The sequence below is a fragment of the Tyto alba genome, unplaced genomic scaffold, assembly GCF_018691265.1.
Source record: "Tyto alba isolate M040663 unplaced genomic scaffold, T.alba_DEE_v4.0 Super-Scaffold_13, whole genome shotgun sequence".
NCBI lineage: Eukaryota > Metazoa > Chordata > Aves > Strigiformes > Tytonidae > Tyto > Tyto alba.
In genome coordinates, this window is record NW_024881275.1 from 38,501,369 (window position 1) to 38,519,918 (window position 18,550).

The following is an 18,550-nucleotide window of genomic DNA, read 5'->3' on the forward strand; positions in this document are numbered from 1 at the left end:
CTCCTGGTCCCATCTAACCTGAATGATTCTGCATGATTCTGTTCTGTAAGGCATGGATATACAGATTTGTATATGAAGCAATAAAGCACAGTTAGATAATAAATATACACATACCTCTTTAAGTAATCAACTAATTTGTAGGCAAAACAGTAAGATAGTATGAGGTATACATGTGGAGTTTCAATCAGAAAGACCAATTTTCCAAGATGAAGTTTAATCCAAAACACATAACTATATATAAAACTCCTACAGTATTTAATCAGAAAGACATGTTCAGATGAAGAAAGACAGTTTATCAAGTCAGTTTTCCCTTTATTGCCTTTATTTACTCAGATCAGGCTACTACCTTGTCTGTAAAGTTGTATGGAAAAGCCCAAGGGTAGGTCGCAAATCATCTGGTAAGAAAAAATGTTGTTTTGTGAAAATGTTTTGCAAAATTTACAAGTAATCAGACACAGCATCTGGTGGGGTTTATTAAAGAGTGGGGTGACAACAAACAACGAAAGATCCCTTTTGAAAGCACAGATTTTTATCTAATTCAGTCAAACTCACATAAGAGGCACCTTGAAAATTTCTTAACATATACAGGCACAGAGAAAGAAGAACAGATATATCTACTTCCCAAAACAATCGTTAAACACTGTATTATGTGGAAATAGACAACTACTATCCAATCTTATGCTTGTGTAGCCTTCAAGATGCATCATATTTCATAAATAAAACATCACATACGGTTTAATTTTGTTCTGGGTCATGAGTCAAGTTCTTAAAATTACCTCCTTTAGAAAAAAAAATGAAAGAAAAAAGAATTGATACTTAAGGATTAAAATTGTTATTCAAAAATAAAATGGTGTGAAATCACATAGATGTTTATAAGCCACAAAAAGTGAGGTTCATTCTACAGAGCAAGGTAAGTGGAAAGAACTGAGAGAAATACATAAAGCTCCATGTGTGCAAGAATTTCTTTGTGCACACATTTATGAACTAAAATGTAACAGATTTAAATCTTTGGGTGGAGTGATTTTGATTTTTTTTTATTTTTTAGCTCTTTATCTATATCAGGATTTAGAACCTCATGTAAATACTTGGAGATTTTTTGCTTTAATTCCCATTATGTTTCTCCTTTTATTCATTTCTTCATAAGAGGAAACATCAGATACAGGATACATCTATAGCATTTTCTACACATGAATTTTCTGTGGTTTCTTTATGAACCTGTTTGTCATGGCGATTGTAACTGAGTGGGGATTTGAATTTTCACTTAATTGTAATTAGTGATATAAATATTTAACAAACTAAATTAAAAGCAGCTACAGTTAGTATCAGCAGTAACTTAAAAGCAAACATTGTATCCCATTCTTGCCCTTTCCCGATAAATTTAGAACATTTTTGTCAAAGAAGAAAGCAATACAGAAGGAATATTCACATCACATAACTCAAAAAAAAAAAAAAAAAAAAATTCCAATGTTTACACGTGCAAGTTGATGAAATGGGCAAGGATTAACAGTTTCTGAAAACACACTGCTTCAAAATTTGAGCTGTCTCTAATGAATTTGAGTTCGGACATAGAGTATGTTCTTCCTTAAGTGAACACTTAACTGATCATGTCTAACAGAAGAAATACAGACACATCTCTGAAAATGAAGATGGAGACCAAGAAAAAAATAAAAGAGCGTTTACTTAAGATAGGTATTCAGTGAAAATAAGTATAATGTAAAAACACTATTCTGCACTTAAAGGAAGCAAAATTACATAGACTTTGTCACATCAAACTGTATTAATGGAGAATGTGTGTGTGGGGGGGTCATGGATAGTAATTTGAATTGAATTTCCTACTTGGTGTATTTTACTTCCCAAATCCACAGGTTAAGTTAAATGATATAAAAACAGATTTTAGAAAGTCTGTTGTTAATTATTATTGCCTGAATTAACAAAGTGATTATTTATTATATCAAGAACAGAAAATAATGCAGTATACCAGTGAAAACACACCCAATTCCTAATATAGCCAGGGACAAGGTCATTCATATTCACTTATGTTTTCTTAATGAAAAAGATATCACTGGGTGAAAAAGTGTCTGTTTCTTTAAAATAAAAGATTTTACTTTTGTTCCATGTTTATTTTCAATTTCTTGTGGTATAGCAGTCCATTATTCTCTAAGAAGAATCTATTCTACCAGTACTTCAAGTGCTGGCTAGAAATTCTTTATACTCAGAAATAATGTAAACCCATGAAGACATTCCAAGATAGTTAAAAAAACAAAACAAAACAAAACAAAACAAAACAAAACAATAGTTCACATGTACTCAATTTTGCACTGAGGTTAAATGAATTTTTTTCCTATGTTTACTTTTTTTTTTTTTTTCTCCTCCACAAAAGTAGAGATAACCTACCTTAAGAAAAAGCTCTGTATGAAATACTAAAAATATTTCTGTAGTCCTCAATGAGACCATGTGAGTCACCTTTCCAGGCTGGTCACTGGCCTCCCACCCAGCAGCTTTTGGTCTGATATTACAATTTACGTCACAAACTTACTTCCAATAATGTATTTCTTACTGCAAAACCAGGACTGCAAAACAGAGCTTACCACAAATTTGCTCTGAGATCTGCAAGTCTTCTCAAGCAGCACTCAGAAAAATGTGGCCCATTCAGCCTCTTCGTTGAAAACAGGCGTGCATACAACAAGCACATTTCCACATAAAATATATGTTCTAAAAATTATTAACACAAGATAAAGATGACACTGAGTTCAAAACAAAATCTAAACTACTGGGAAAAATCCTTCATCCTCCTTTCAGGTAAATTCAGTTCTTCATGCAATACTCCTCTTTCCTATTGAGAAGTTCCCCCCTCAAAATTCCCATATAGCAGCTTACATTTTCACTACACTCATCTTCACATAGCCAACCCTGCCATGTTGCATCTTCAGCCACCTATGCTGGTGGCACTCACTCAGTGCCAACAGATGTTAAGGAGAATACAGCATGCAACCCAACAGGAAAGGTTTCTCCCTGAAAGGAATGACACAGGGCAGTATTTGGGGCAAAGTTGATGATGGGTCCCTTGGTTGGACAGGGCACCATGATACTCCTTCCTACCCATTAGCATTGACAGCCATGGACATGCCATCTTGCACTGTGGAAATATACAAATGAAAAAACATTCACCATTCCTGCAGCTCTCTGTGAATGATGTAGATCCTGCACTAAAGCGAGAGGCCGAGCAGCCTCCTGGGGCTGAAGATGGGCTGCAGTGAGGTTGGACTGAAGTGCCAAAACGCATATTCCTTCCAAGACCATAAACCAAAAAAAGAATTAGTGGCATTATGAAAACTACACAAAATGGCAAGTAAGTGTGAATACAGAAAAAACTTCCATAAATTTATTTGGCCCATAATCATTCTTAAATGTCAACATATGACTTAACACTTCCTAAGCAAGTCATACAATTTCCTAGTACTGACAATTGAAAACTAGAGTTGATTGCAGTATTTCCATAAGAAACCTCAGTTGTCTTCAAAAAAACTTTATTTTTTTGATCAAAAAAAGCAAGTATCTTTTTGTTTATTTTTCAGGTCTGCCACAGCATCTACAAATACTGATCAAATCAGTCACTTTATGAAAAAATCTGCTGCTCCTCTAATTCAAGAAGGGTCCTGAATATTCACCAGAAGATTCATCCTTCCACATCTTCCTAATTTAACTAAGTTAAAATTAAGTCACTGATAAATCTCACATGTTCACAATTTCTTTCTACAAAGTCTCCATTAATATTTCACATACTCTATCTTAAAACAGAGGAAGTCAAACAAGATTTTCCTTAAAACTACTTCTTCAGAAAGAGTAAGCGATATGATCTCCTCTGTGGCTTCAGTGGCTGCACAAGTCCTCTGCTGCAGCCTCCACAGTCTTGTCTTTATGCTCGTACTGTTTCATCTTTTAGTGGCTGTGCAGAACAGTGTGGCAAGTGAGAAAACTTTGTGAACACCCAACCTGAGAGGTTAAACAAGGGACTTCACACCCACAAACTGGGCAGTCCACATCCATAGCATATACTGAATCTGTGGCACACACCACACAAGACCAGACAACTTAACTTTCAACACCAAATCCTCAGCTCACGCACTAACAGTTCCAGGCACACCATCATCCTGCAGTGCCATGGTATCCAAAGCCTTCTTAGAATCCTGTGTCACTGTGGTAAGTTTGGTGACCATTCTGAACTTTTAAATTGAAAAGGAGGGTTGTATTGTATTCAACAGGAGTAGTCAGGCAGACTGTGCTGAGAACATAATTTTTAAAGTCCATCTGCAAAAAACATTTTCACTTGTTGGCTGGAGAGCTTTGTTCAGAATGAAGTGATAGAGCCAGTTAGAAAGACGTAAACAAAAAAGGCCTGAAAAGCCAAGACTATGTTATGGCCGCACTACCTGCTGCCAACTGAGAGAGGTACTTCTGCCTTTAGTACCATATTTTCCAGATGTCTTTGTAAGGCAAGCCTCCACGTAGACTATTCCCCCTAATCATACTGCACTACATCCTGTGGAAAGAAGAGAAAAAGGCACAGATATACAGACTTCTAATGCCAGGGATAGTTGACCTGGGGGACTACAATAAAGTAGCAGTCCCAGAAGCCCCGTTTCAGCCCTCTACTGACCAATGCCACATAAGACCCATGTAGAATAGCTACAGAGCAGATGCAGCAATATGTCTCCAACTGCATGTGTGAAGCCACAGCCTGGCCTGGATTACCATTCATCAGCTGCAACACGTTTCTCGAAGCACTACTGGTGAACCACTCTGATTCACATGATGCCTATATCTGCAAAGGGCACTTCAGAAGATCTTCTGTCTGACTGTCCAGCATCCATCTGTCCTCTCAACATCTGACTGCTACCTGCAGCATCAAAAAGATTAAATATTTGCCCAGTCCTGCAGAAAACACTATTAGAGCATGTTAGCTCCTCACATAGCACTTTATAGTCTCTTCTTACAGTGTGCCCTATCCTTGCAGCAAGATTAACGGGCGTACCAAATTGTAGTGGTTGGCAGAATCTTTTTTGTTGTAGCATATGTCTGGGCATGGTGATACACAGAAGTCAGGGGCATAACAGATGTCGAAAGAATCTTGTTGAAAACCATAAAGGCTTGTCAGATATCCATGCTGTGTGGTGTGGATGTTTCTGGGGAGACCAGGGGAAGTCTTTAAGAGTCTCTACGGGAATTCGGAAACTGTGTATGTTAAGATTGTGCCAATATGTATGAACACACAGGGCTAAACTAAGATTGACAGGAAGAACACTGTCATCCCTAAACTTTCTGAATGATTGACTTCACAGTCTTCACCTTATTTAACTTTTAGTCAGTGTCATTTATGTAAAGCATACATTTTCTTGAATTACCTCTCACTGTATTTTCTAACAGCCATAGATGAAACATCTTTCCTCGTGAACTAACATCAAATAAAAAATAAATAAATTTCACAAGGAAGATAACCGATATCTAGAGATACTTTACTTTGAACTTTGCCTCAGGAGGTGTTCAACCCTCTTTATCTCCTACTGTCTCTTGCCAATATTGAGATTAATTGTATGCACTATATCAAAAATCTAAATTCAGGCTGCAAAAGCATGCAAGTTTCATGCTAGACTTCTCTTAAAAAAAAAACAAAAAACAAAAAAAAAAACAAGCATTACACAGTTCCTTTTTATGAAGAACATACTGACTTGAAGTTGTACACAGATAATAAATAAAAATTTCTCATTCTGTTTAGTATTAGTTCTTTGTATTTTTTAATATAAATGTTTGAAAAAAAATGTTTGTACACACTTGGTGTAATTCTCTTTAAAGTACATTAATTTACTGAACATATCTAGCAACCACATACTTTTTCTGAAGTACTAACTCTTCTTCTTAATTCAGTTTTTCATCTCCATTTTAGTAATAACTTGCCAGCCTGCCTTGATGGCTGACAAGACAATGGGGTGTCTATGGTTACTGGGACAATGGTTTCATCCAGCCTAGCAGTGATTAAATCAAAATTTAAAGTTTTCATCAGTCACTTGTACATATTAATTGATAAATAGACTATTTCATTTTACGTAATATTCATAAATAAACTGAGTATTAAATGATGGGAAAAATTCCTAAGCTCTTGATATTTTTAATGCATTAAAATTGATTGATTTGTGCTGGATTTAAAATCAAAGCAATCATGTATCTTTCATATATTATTGAATCAAGTTTTGCCTTGTGAACATTCATTATTCTTGATTTCTGTTTGTACAATGTTATAACATTCATTTCCAAGTCAGTTAAGTGACAATATATTGGGTTTTCCTCACACCCTCCCCCAAGTAATATACAATGCTTTTCTGCAGAAGTTATACAAGGAGGTGTTATCCACTAAAGCAATCATCTTACAGTTCAGTCAACAATTTCTTAGTAATTTCAGTTACTAAACTATAAACAAGATTATCGTCCTGTAATCTGTCCTGGATTTAAACACTAAATTTAAAGAAGAATATTTGTGTTCCTTCAGATTGCCTACATTTCTAGCTTTTCATTCTTATACACTTCACATATAGTTTAAATTCTATGAGATTGTTTTCCTTGCTTTTGGAGGTTAAATATCCTCTCCATTCCCCGGTGGCCACCAATATAAACACATGACAAAGCTGAATGGGTATTATTTCTTCATCCTGGTTCCTGTCTGCTAGGATATGTGTTTTAATGGCATTAATTTTCTTAATTCCTTAGCTTCACAAAGGTGATGATACCATTAAGACATTGAAAATAAAAAAAAAAAATAGCAAAATTAGCAAATAGCTACAAAAACCCAAAGCTAGAAATGACAGAGGAAAAGACCCAAACCTCAAATACAAACAGAAAATACCTGAGTATTCTTACAGTGGATTTGGCGGGTTATATCAGGTTTAAATCTTAACCTTGCTCACAGACAATTTATTAAGTGATGCTTAAGCTTTCCAGACTGGGTCTCTGTAGCTATCAGGCTTCCAGGCTCCCTTTGCTTCATATTAAAAACTGTGAACTACAGACAATAGAATCTGACATAAAGATCTCCCCTGTGTAAGAACTGCACACCCCTATTTGTTCATTCTGTTTTATGACTACTATTGCCTATGCTGTTATGTAAATCACAACAAAGTTCATGCTCACATGCACATTCACACCACCTTCCTCACATGCAGTTCATTATGCTATTTGTCCAGCATCACCATTTATACCACTTTCAAATTCAGTTTATTTTTTCCATATTTAATCACAGTAACTGCAAGCAATGCATATAAGTAAAAATCCAAATTTAAACTAACACACATTGTAAAGGATTCTTTCCTTTGATTAACCAAGCTATGTATTTCCCATGTGGATCATTTAACAGAAGCCAATTTTAATTTGAAGTCAATAAAGTTGCACCAGGGATAAATTTGGCTCACATATTACAAAGCAGATTTTATACATTCAAGTAATTGACAACTGAGGCTTCCCAGGCTTAGAAAAGTCAAATGAAGTGTTTTATAGCATCCAAAAAAACCTAAAATACCAAAATATGACAATACTTCCTTTTTTAAACTGAAAAGCAGGGAATTCTCTTTCACAAATGAAGAACTACAAAACAAATGTAATCTTACAATTAAGTAAACAACACAAGGTTTTTGTTCTCTAAAAGTTTACTGACTGATGACAGGGATGGGGCATGGGGGAGAAGATCTGATAAAAAGTGTTGATGGATTGCTACCAGGGAAGAATCCTCTTGGCCCCTTAGAAAAGTCCCTTGAGTAACAGAACTGGGGAGGAAGATGAATGCCAGTATCAAACCTTTGTCTCCTAGATTTTAGTTCTTCTGTGCTTGGATAAGGCAATCTAACAAATTGTGCAATTAGAAACTCCCATTTATACACTAGCAAAGTGCAAGAAAAGTAATTATCAGAAAGAACCTAAATAGACAAAGATGTCAAATAGCGTAAATCATAACTTGGCCAGTTTGTCAGAAAGGCTATGCAAAAGCTATCACAGCAATGTTGTGGTGAGTTGTATCTCAGTGATAAAAGACATGAATGTAAGCATAAACATTTGAAACTATGGATAAACTGTGGCAAGTAAAGCTGAGGAGGATAAGGGACCTTGAACTATGAATAAGAAATATTGGATACAGAATCATCTTTGAACACTGGCAGAAGGCTGAGAGGGTCTCCAAGATTAAAGGCATATCTGCAGTCAGTGCCCCATATATAAAATTTCTGCATAGTATTTTTCAACCACAGGTGTGACAGCTGCACCATCTTTTGCCTTTGATATAAGCAAAATCCTATTGCTTCCATGAGATTATTTTCAGGACTAAAGAGTCTTTCTCATACTCACATATTGCCTGTATTTAAAACTATCATACAAAACAGCCAATCTTCACACCTAAAAAGTCAAAAGGTCATTCAATGCAGTAACACCCAACTCTTCAAAAAGGGTCATAATTGCCTGAAGAAAGGCCCATGTCTAACTGACCCCAGATGAACAACTTCAGTTTCATTTCTGCAGTCTCCTCTCCTTCTTATTTTAAACCACTGAGTTTAGCAGATATATTGTGTTCAGCTAAACTGTAAGAACAAAGAAATACCTCTTTATTTAGTCATTACTAAAACAGTAAGCTTTGAATAGTTGGGGAATCTCAGACTTCTCGTAAACAATTACTTTCTCCATGAAAGAGACATATTACTCATTTGGGGGAGACTAAAAGCAGTCGTGACCTACCACTTTAACAACGTATAAACAGACTCTAAGGCTGTCCTTCAGGACAGTGTCATAGTTCAGTAGACTTGCATAACTGTATTACGTAGGAAACCTCTCAATGTCTCCATCACTTCCCATCGCTTTTAGTAGTGTTTAAATAACGTAAATTGAATCTAGGAACCCAACTACTAGCTGAAGACATCCTACCTATTATGAGCAACTGGTAAAACTAAGAAATACCACCAACTTTATGCAGAGCTCCTCAGCTGTCGCCTTGTCTCCATAAGTTATAAACTGACAGAAATACATTAAGCTCAATGTAAGTACTAAGGTCTCAATAACAGAAACACAGAATGAAATCTGGGATATAGTTCAGGAATCAAATCAAGATTTCCTCTTCCAAGAAGCTTCTGAATGGTACCCACTTTTAGGAAAACAATACTTACCTCTGTGTATTACAACAATATTAGATCTGGTTAAGCTATATACACTCTAAAGGTCTTGAGTACAACTCATTCTTTCTTAACAAATGAGGGAACATTTTCTGGATTGTTAGGGGAGCTTCTGGCCAGCTTTCAGAAAATATTGTGAGGAAAAACTAAGAGATGCTTTTATGAAATCCTGGTGTTTGGGAAAACTCTACACACAGAAAAAAAAAAAAAAAAAAAAAAAAAAAAAAAAAAAAAAAGCTGAAATTGTCACTCAGAAATATTTAATGAGATGTACTGGTTGAACAAAGACTGAAAAGTCCCACATGAATGGCATCTGATTCTGAAAGCGATAATAAGTTACATTTGCTGTCAATAAATGAGTGAAGAATTCTTGCTTCTTTGAAGTTGAAGAATGAGAGGAATTTATCTGAGTAATTTCCAGGAATAAGTTTAGAAATAACAGATATGTGTTAGCTTGTCCATGTAAGAAATCTGTATTTTCCCAGTAGTATTACATAGGTGGCATGCAGAGCTTTCTCAATGGAAATCACAACTACTAAAAAATTTCAGGGACTTTTGAGCTAGGCAGAACACAAAAATAGCTGTATGAATGCTTCAGTCAGACAGACTCTAAGGGAGCTGGGTGGAGCAGCTACTTCAGTGGCCTCACAGGCAGGGCATAACAAGCTTAATTTCACAGGAAGGTCTGCCCTCTTTTAAGACATTCTGATCCTGAGTATCAATGAAGAAAACAGGTATGACTTTAAATGACAAAGATTAATTGCATTTACTTTTTCAGCTGTCAGAATATTTAATATGTAAGGATTTTAAATTTCAAAATTATGGCAGGTATTATAAAATGAATGTTAGGTTTTAATAATAATTTGTGACAAGCAGCAGTTATTATGTAAGAGAAGCTTCAGAGGCATTTTGGATTTGATTCAGTGTGACGGAAAGGTGCTGTGAAATAGTATTAATGACAAAGTCTGCTTTAGCTTCATGAAGCCAGTTAGAAGAATGTAGTAAACTTTTATTTTGTCCCCCTTCTTCTGTGTTAACAGTAATTTAGGTGAGTGAGTGAATCCCATTTTACGTTCTGCCTTCATAAGGCTTTAAAGACATTTCTCCTCAATCAATCATGTAAATACATCCAGGGAGATATTTTATAATGGTGCTTGCCATAGTTTATCAAAAGGAGAACTTACTGGCAACAATTAAAAGACTTATCAAAGCCAGTATTTTTTCTTCAGATTTATCACCATCATACCACAAGGTGCGATGAACCAACAGTCTACACTAGTCAACATGTTTTGTATGTGTTGGAAAGCCCAAGGTTGACTCAAACACTTTTCTGTAACTATACCATATTTTATTCTCTACATTTTCATTTTAAAAGATTTTTTTTAAGAATATTATAACAAAGCTGTAATTGTGTAGGATACACTCTGAGACTCAGTCACTCCTTCTGTGTACTAAAAAGGGCTTTGTTTTTCCCCACCAGAAGTCAGATACTAGAAAAATATCCTTTCAACAGACTTCTGCTGGGAAGGCAGTTCTTGTTCTTCACAGACAATGCCTTCCTAGGAAGAAGTATTTTGGATGAGTGCCAGTTCATTGTAAGATATGCATCATGCTTGACTATTACCATCCACTTTTATTTGGTATCATCAGCAATCTCCCTTACTAAGAACTAGGAATTTCCCATAGCTTGCAGGTGTACCCCCCTTTCTGGCACATATTCTGACAATAATCCAAGTCTGAAACAAAACTAGGACCTAATCTGGGAGATTGTTTTATTCTTAGGAAAATGCACTCTTGCAGTAGTGCTGTTCTCTTTTCTTTCTCTAGTCTATGGGCATATTTGGGTTTAGGATGATGTATTAGTAAACCCTGCAGTGTGTGAAACTTCTATCTATTACTTTTCATTCTTAATCTTCTTTCTCTCTTTTTCTTCATCAACAAAGTGAACATTATTTCCACCTCATCATTGTAAATTTTGTATGAGGAGGTAAGTTTGTTCTTAGGCAGATGTCCATAGGCAGAAAAACTGATCAGAACAAGAATTAAAAGATCTCACTCCCACCATCTTTCATTACATTGCTGAGTTTAAGCAGAATTCTCATTTAGAATTCTGTACTAATGTAATTTCTTATTGTATATACAACATTCTCTTAGCAAACATAATCCAACTGGAGTGGAAAGGGAAAATATGCATTTATTGTATCAATATTTGTTACAACAAAACAAAAGAATAGCATAACTAACTCCAATACCCTGTTCAGCACAGTTTGATAAAGTTATACAATTCTTTCAGGCTAATACATTTTTACATGCTTTCTACATGGCAGCTGCTTGCAGCGAACCACCTAAATTTGTTTTCCTTGTTCGGTGTTCCTACCTACTACACTGAACTACTCTGCTGTCTGTCAATTTAAAGCTAGCCCTGATAATTAGCAATAGCTTTCATGGCCAAAAATGCTTTTACATTGACAAAGATGTTTTTACACTTGGACTTCTGTAATTCATCCACTTGTAAAAATTCTAGTATCTTTCTTTCTGGTTGTTTTCCTTTCATTCCCCCAGATGTGCAACAACCATGTAAAAACAAACTATCAAACCACATCAAACCTGGTTCTTTTTCATTAACCGTTGTTCACTTCAAACTAGCGCGCCACCCCCATATTTTACTGACTATGGTCACAGAATTAAAAGAAAAGGAAAGCAAGATTAAAAGATTTTGCATTGACCAGTTGGCAACTAATATGTGACACATGAAGACTGTGAATTTTTTAAATATATGCCACTGTGACAGTGTTCTGATGATGTTTTCCAATTAAATTGAATTGCCTAACTCAAGCTACAGTCCTCAGTGATGTGAATTACACTGAAAAAACAAATACGTATATCCAGATTGCGTGATTCTGATCCAGACATTCATTTATGACTTGTATTCCTGTCTCCTCAAACATAAATCCACCACTAGCATTTTAATAGGAAATATATACATTTATTAAGAGCATATTGACACATGTAATGACTAAAAAAAATTTTTAACCGTACTGCAAAAAAATGTAGAGTATTTCAGATACTCTTGTATTTTTCTTGAGGTATTGCACACCACTTTGTAGAGTGTTTAACAGTGAATCAGTGAATTGTAAAAAGAATGGCAACTAATTTTAAAATAGTATCAAACTAAATCCTAAATCCCCCTGATATTTATCACACAGTTCTAAAGCTAGATAGATCATCCCCAAGTGTACTTAGCAGGAGTGATGTTTGTATTCAGTGCTAGAGAATGATCAGGGCAGTATCTCTGAGCAGATGAACATGTTTGTATCTGCTGTTTTTATCACAACTTTAATCTCAATCCTCAATGATTCACTTTCTCATGGTGGTACTTTGGGAAACTCTATTCCAACCCTGGAAATGCTGATTCACTGGCTCTGGCACCTGTTTTAGCACATACAACATGGTGCATTTAGCACAGCAAAGCAAACACAAAAAATATTGGCACCTGCAGTTTACAAGCAAAAATACTCTAAGTGTACCCAGTTAAACAGAAAAGCTGTATTTTATTTACATTATTATGGGTATAAATTACTACAGCTAGCAGCAGGGGAACACTGGCCAACTCCATCTGGCTACTGGCCTGCATGCAGACCTGACATACATAAAGAGAACATGATTTTATAAGAGAACAAGTGCAGTGTCACCCTTCTGGTACTTAAAGTCTATTTGTGCTTCTGTGCATGCAAATATGAATATTCAGCAATGGACTGACAGATACTCTGTAAGTCAACTCAAATGTCTAGTCAGATCCCATTTTGTCTGTGTAAGGTACTCTATTTTAAGTGTAACAATATGCATAGAAATGTGCAATTCTATTTGTGCACATGTACATTTGTGAATCACATGACCTGACAAACACATAAAAGAATGAGATCAAACAGTTAAGTGCAATGTCCCCTACATACACAGTATTTCCATAATTTGGTGTTCCAGTTATGACTCCCATCATTCTGTTCACTTGTGCAATTGTATGTCATATGACACTTATTTAGAAAATGTGCACATTAATAATTAAAATATTTCTCAGCCTAATGGTATTTTTCAGTAATTCCAAGGTTATATAGCAGTTGATTCATTTGTATATATAGGTACACTACGCTGGATCCTCAGCTGGAAAGTTAGTGTAACTGTCCTTAAGTCACTGTATTTCATTTTCAGTCATCTTTTCAATATTGACCTGAATGTTGAAATGCTGATACAGTAATTTAGCATGGAACTTTCAGAAAGCCATGATTTTACCAATTCATTAGCTCATTTGTCTTCCATGCTTTAATATTCCTATCCTTATAAAAAGAACCAAAATTAATATATACAATTTCTTTTCAAATCCAAGGGAATTTCTGGTTTTGTGTATTTGTGTAATATTGGTGTTTTTCAGAATTCATGGATTCCAATGTTAGCTCTCATGAGTAAGAAGAGGTTTGAACATTTTAAATTAGAGAAGGACAAAAAACATTCACTCCTGACTCAGTTTTGTTGGCATAAAGACTGAGAGTGTAACTGTGATAGCTAGAAAAACAGTATAGGGAAAATGCAATTGAGCTAGACTAATGGAATTTCATGATCAGCAAATATAACCACATCTGGCTTTACTATCAGAAACAGAAGACAACATCTTTGTTGGTTAAATGCTTAAATTATAGGTAGTATATTTATAAATATTGCTAAATTAAGAAGCTTATTGTTTCATGAAACTTTGAAGGACAAAATTTATTAATTGAAGTACCTAACAATGAAGAAAAAGTGCAGTTCAATTCACTTAAATTTTGTCCTTGGAATAAAGCTTCATTTTTCAGCAATCTGGATGGCGTTTTTTTGGTTGTGTTGTTTTTTTTGTGTGTTTTTGTTTTTTTGTTTTGTTTTGTTTTGTTTTGTTTTTTCCAGAGTATTATAATGATATTAGTCCTCATTTGTGATTTTCAAAAATATCATTATAATGTTTATGAAACTAAATCAGCCAACCTCAACAGCCAAATGAGAAATTCAGGGACTTTGTATTTGCATCAGTTTTACAACAACTGGTGTATAACAAATGCACAGCTAAGCTGTATTATTTATAAAGCTATGTTTAACTTAAAAGCTTTTCTCACACTGAAAATTGTGCACTTATGCATATTCAGATCCCATCTTTTCAGAGCATCACAGCTTCTTACTTTTAATGATAGCCATTATGAAGAGCAGAACTACTGGAATCAGGCTATATAATATATGTAAAACTAAATAAATCATAGTAGTTGTTGTGTAGAAAAGTTTCCATAGATTTCAGAAACATAGTATTCTTGTTAAAAGCCTTGATGAACTCAACAGTGCAGCTTCTGTGGGCTACTATGATTCCAACTTTATTTTTTCTTCAGAAATATTGTATTATTTAAAATATTGCAGAGAATTTTCTAAGGGAACACAGTCAAAATTATACCCATCCAGTACAATTTAGTAACACTTATACCTTCTCTCCTTCCATGTAAGAATTAATTTTGCACACCGACACTTCTTTAGCATGAGTCTGATGAATTAGAAGTTAATCTGATATCAGCAATTATCCATTAAATAACTGTAGTTTTAGGAATAAACCCACTTTATTTGTAAATTATTTTAAATCTCTTATAACACGTGGGTAAATAAGATGCTGATTACTAAAACAGAACTCTTCTAAAGACAAAATAAAAGGCAAAAAATAGATACAACCATAAATAGAATGTGACCAGACAGTATTTGTGCTTTATTTGCATCTGTATTTATGCAATTACTAATTTCCAACAGCAAACTAATGTCTGACAGCACTGCTGTTGTGGTTCTGCCGTCCATATGCAAACATTCATATGACAGCTTAACTAACTCTATATCCTGAAACATTATGCTAGATGATAGGGTATTCAGGATTCACTAGATGGATACTGAGTAAGAAATAGGAGTGCTCTCTCTGCTCTTACTTCCCAGAGGTTTCATGGCTGTCTCATTATCTCAAATGTAGTATAGCATAGTAGACTGCGTTGAATTGAAATTTTGGCTCTTTATATTTTAAAGATTTCTTAAAGTATATTATTATGATACACATCATATATATATATATATGTATACAGATCATATATACACATCATATATATATACATGTCTCATATATATGTATATAAAAATTGAAACTGACAGTACTCATCAGAAAAGCATATACACATGCACACACACACACATCCCTTTAAGTCCCTTAAATTTTAACAGCATATTACTTGTTTGATTTATGAATGTCAGGTGGCTAAGAACATTACTAAGTGGATTGCAAATGTATTTATGAACTCAAGAACTCATTTCTACTTACTCATAAGTAGTCTGAAAAGCTTTAGTTAAGGACTGAGGACAATTTGTTACAAACTGCCCAAAGAATAAAAACTCAATCTCTGCCTCTAGAACAGGTGGATTTAGAGCTTGAAACTTCTGATATGTGATATCAATAACACATCTGCCCATGTGATAACATTATATATTTTGATTTTGGAGATTTATGTCCTTATGTGGAAATTCTGTCTACTTAAGTAGATGAACAAGGATATAGTACGGTAAAGATTTCTTCATAATGAAAACTAGTATTTAGAGAATATTGATCTTTGCTGTTAAGTAGATAATAGTGAAACTGCTAGTTAGTAAAGAAAAATAGTTTGTTAATTTTTCATTAATATTAGGATCTTTATTTTTAGGTGTCAACTATAAAAAGAAACATCCCTTATTGTGTGACCAGTCTTTTACTGAGTTATAACAAATTCACAAGCTAAACAACAGGAAAATCTTTTCCAATTGCTGTGATTTAAACTTTTGCCAGAACATTAGTTTTATAGCTGTGAAATAATAATGACATTGCCTGAGTGTGGAAACTGTCAAATAATGGAGTTTGTCTGAAAGTTTATATTCTGCTTACCACGGCTAACACATAGCTTCATATGCTAAGAAAAGACCAAAACTGAAGATTAAGCTTCACCAAAGATATGACAGATCTGAACAGTTACAAAAAGGAACGCAGATATAGCAGATAAAATTTGGATAGGAAGGTCAATGTGTTCTTAACTGTTGATAACCAAATTTAAGTGGGGTTCTCAGCAAAATGATCTCCAATAGAAATAAATCTGCTCTCCTAGTCAAACCAGAAGAATAGAGCAATGCAGCAGATGTTACGTTAAGAGTGGTAAAAAGGTAATTTTTTCCACAAAGGTGTTTGTTAGAAAGCAGTTTATTAAGCTCCTCCAGTTTTGTCATCAGAGACATTCTGTCCCACACCTCTCATCTCCCATTCAATGCAGGCAGTCAAAAAAATAACATAAAACATCAGGTTTCCTGATTTCCTCCAGCTGTAAAATTTTTATGCATTTTGCATGTTTAACCGTCATGGAGGGGCTTCCCTTCTGGAGGGCAGTTAAGACTTTTGGAGATCTATTAACATGTAACTACTTCACAAATAAAACGACCAAGAGTGTTCTATCCTCCAACACTAATACAAAAAACATCCACGGTATCATAGTCTTATCATGGTGTGAAGGGAAGGAAGTTAAACTGAAAACTTTTGTGAACTAAACTACTACAGAATGACTGTCATTCTAAAATGCCTAAATTAAATATATAAACATATGATTCTGTTATTAAAAAAATTAAATCTTCACTTAGGTGCTGAATATTGGTACCTTCAGAGGTCCAAGCATAGTGTCTAGAAAAAACACAATTATTATGTTTGCCTTTTTTTTTTTTTCCTTATCCAGTATCTGACAGTCTATGAGACAACACAGAAATTAGAGATCTGGTAGTTAAAATTCCACTTTCAACTACTATTCTTTAAGTAACTTAGCACTAATAAGTACATTTTGTTTTACCAAATGGGATGATATACAAATGGGCTTGGAGTGGGTCACCAATGAATCACAAATCTGCCCTCAGCTGATCATATTAATGGAGCCTTTTACAGCCAGATGTCAGCTCTGAACGTTGATTGCACAACCAAAGCCTGCCAAGAGCTGACACATTCTTCCTCCCTTATTAAGTTACATGAAATGGAAAAGATATAGATCTGTATTTCAATACCACTGAACTGTAAAAAATGCAGAAAGAATTACATCATAGAAAATCTCGGTAGTATGGTTTATTATTAAGGTTATTCATTACTTCCAATTACAATTCCCTGTTTCCAAGTGTTTCAAATCCTGTCATGCTTATAACTAGACTGAAATCTTTAGTTGTTTCAGGCTTATTTTTCTCTCTTTTTCTATTTCCCTTTCTTATCTGACAAATGCCCTTAGCAATTCTAAGATCGAGACTAGGATTTTGTTAGTTATTAGATTGTAAGTATTTGTCAAAAATATGCTTTTTTCTTCTTCCTTTATCAACCATCACATCTGGCTGACATATAGACCTCTCCAAATGATCAAGATTCGTTACAAGGTAGCTCTGAAAGGTCTGCTTGCACTGCTCTACTGAAGTACTAGTACTGCTGAGATTTATGGCCTAACACCAGGCACAGGGACTGAAATAAGGAAATTTATTGCGCAGCTCATTTCCATCTGCTTCATTTAGGTGATGGAAAGGCAGAAGATTCAGTATGGAAACACAAGAGTTTGATCAAAGATGAAAAGTATAGACTGGAACAAAGAACTCCACTGTGACTTGAGCTGGACTTCAATTAAAGAGATTAAATAGAACTGCATCAGATTTGTCATAAATACTACACAAATAGTTAATACGTGATAATATAGGAAAAAAGTCTCTAAGTGAGCTGAAAATAGGGAACGGTAATGAATGACTCTCAGAGAGAATAAATTATTATCTTAGAAAGAGCATATTTTCTGATTATTCCATTTTTTTTTTTTCATAAATATTGATGCTGTGAGGATAAAAAGATCAAGCATGTTAGAAAAATAGAGGACAGATATTGCCAGTAGGCGACTTGTATTCATGGATGAAGATATTAAGATACTATCTGCTTTTGATTCAGTGAAAAGTCAAAGGCTCATCAGTACCAAAATCTGAATCAGTTGCAGGTAACATTCAATTTTTGTAGGGATTTGGGGGTGGGAAATTCTTTCTGATATCTATTTTAATGGTAGGACATTCTGTTCCTACAAGATCAGTTCTCACATGTGACAATCAACCAGGTGCAGTGACTTCAGGTCTGGTCTGAATATCTGATAGTTCAACTGTGAAATTGAGTCTAGACAGTTTGGAACCTTGATTAAAGGCCAAAATGACATTTGTAACCATGTATGCCAAAACTGCTTCAGTAAGTAGGAAGATACAAAATAACTGTGACTTTGTCTCTTCTTTTCTTAGAAACT

At 34.7% G+C, this 18,550-nt stretch overlaps 1 protein-coding gene across 3 annotated transcripts in view; it reads right to left on the minus strand.

Annotated features, from left to right (window-relative positions):
- Positions 1-18,550, minus strand: part of LOC104358009 (contactin-associated protein-like 4) — a 252,607-nt gene that overhangs the window by 175,976 nt on the left and 58,081 nt on the right. The window lies entirely within an intron of this gene.